The sequence below is a fragment of the Athene cunicularia genome (genome assembly GCF_003259725.1).
Source record: "Athene cunicularia isolate RWA chromosome 7 unlocalized genomic scaffold, athCun1 chr7_part1, whole genome shotgun sequence".
NCBI lineage: Eukaryota > Metazoa > Chordata > Aves > Strigiformes > Strigidae > Athene > Athene cunicularia.
Genome location: NW_020799107.1, coordinates 14960904 through 14962155, shown reverse-complemented (window position 1 = coordinate 14962155; position 1252 = coordinate 14960904).

Genomic DNA, 1252 nt, shown 5'->3' with positions numbered 1-1252 from the left:
CCACATATTAAAAAAAGGAGCTGAAAATACAGTTCACAAAATGTCCTATCAAATTTCCCCACAAAGTCCCTGCTCTGGCCTATTAATTTTAAAGCCATTTGACTACATGTGTTGTTTGAAGAATGCTGCTTCCATTAAGCATTAAATGGAAAATTAACTGCAGTCTGAAGTATGGGTTCAGCTAGCCCCATCAGTACACCATAACATTTCATATGATGCTCTTAAAAGCTGTGAAGGTTGGCTACTTTTCTAGTAAAATCCTGATAATCATGATTCAAGATGTTAAGGGTTGCTGCTGTTGCGAAACAGGATCTCTTTTTCCATGTAAGTAAACTAGTATTTGTAGATTTATTTTTTTTTCCTCAAAGAAGTAAAACTACATCAAAATTCAAGGAACATCCCCACTTTCCAACTGAGCTGTCTTGGTTGGAAACCATCTGGGTGGCAATCCTCCACTAATGTGGATTTAGAGGAATTGAGTGTGGTCTGGTCTCTGGAGAACTGGGTTTAGTTCATCTGCTTTTGTGCCTGCGCTGAGAAGCCAGCAGTGCAGGTAAGTATGTAATTACAGGCTTAGTTCAAATGGAGATTCTTTTACACAACAGATTGCAGCACGCACAGGAAAAATAATGCCCGCGGGAAACAGAAAACCTCCACGAGGGCTCTTGCACTCTGTTGTGCTGTAGCCTATTTACAGGCTTTGGCTTAGAGATGATTCCTGGTTTGCTTTACAGCGGCGCGGGTTTGTGTGCAGCTGCACGCGCACGGGGCCTCCTTCCTGGCGCCGACTGTAACGGGGACCTGCCCGCTCTCGGGAGGGCACCTGCAAAACCTGAGCAGATACAGTTGCACCGCTATTGAGCCCAGCTCAAACCGCTGGATAAACAGAGGATTACAGCAAACGCTGGGGCCACATGCCATACGGCTTCTCCAGGGTTTCTCCCGTTACTATTGCTGCCAAAATACTGGTCGTGCAGCAGTTATCTTGCTGTTTTTAACAGCTGTATTTGATTTAATGCAATATTACGAACGTTCCACAACATGGTGTACAGCGACCGATGATCTGTTTCCTTCAGGCTTGCTTTCAAGTGGCATTTTGTTTGCACAATGCAACTCGGCCAACTTCTTTGTAAAATCCTGTTGCAACGCGCTCCCCGGGGAGCAGAGGCCGCGGCTCCCACCCAGGGTCTCCCTCACCCCGCGCTGCCGGGTGGGCTGTTGGTCACCGGGGCGCTCTGCCTGTCCCGCGGGG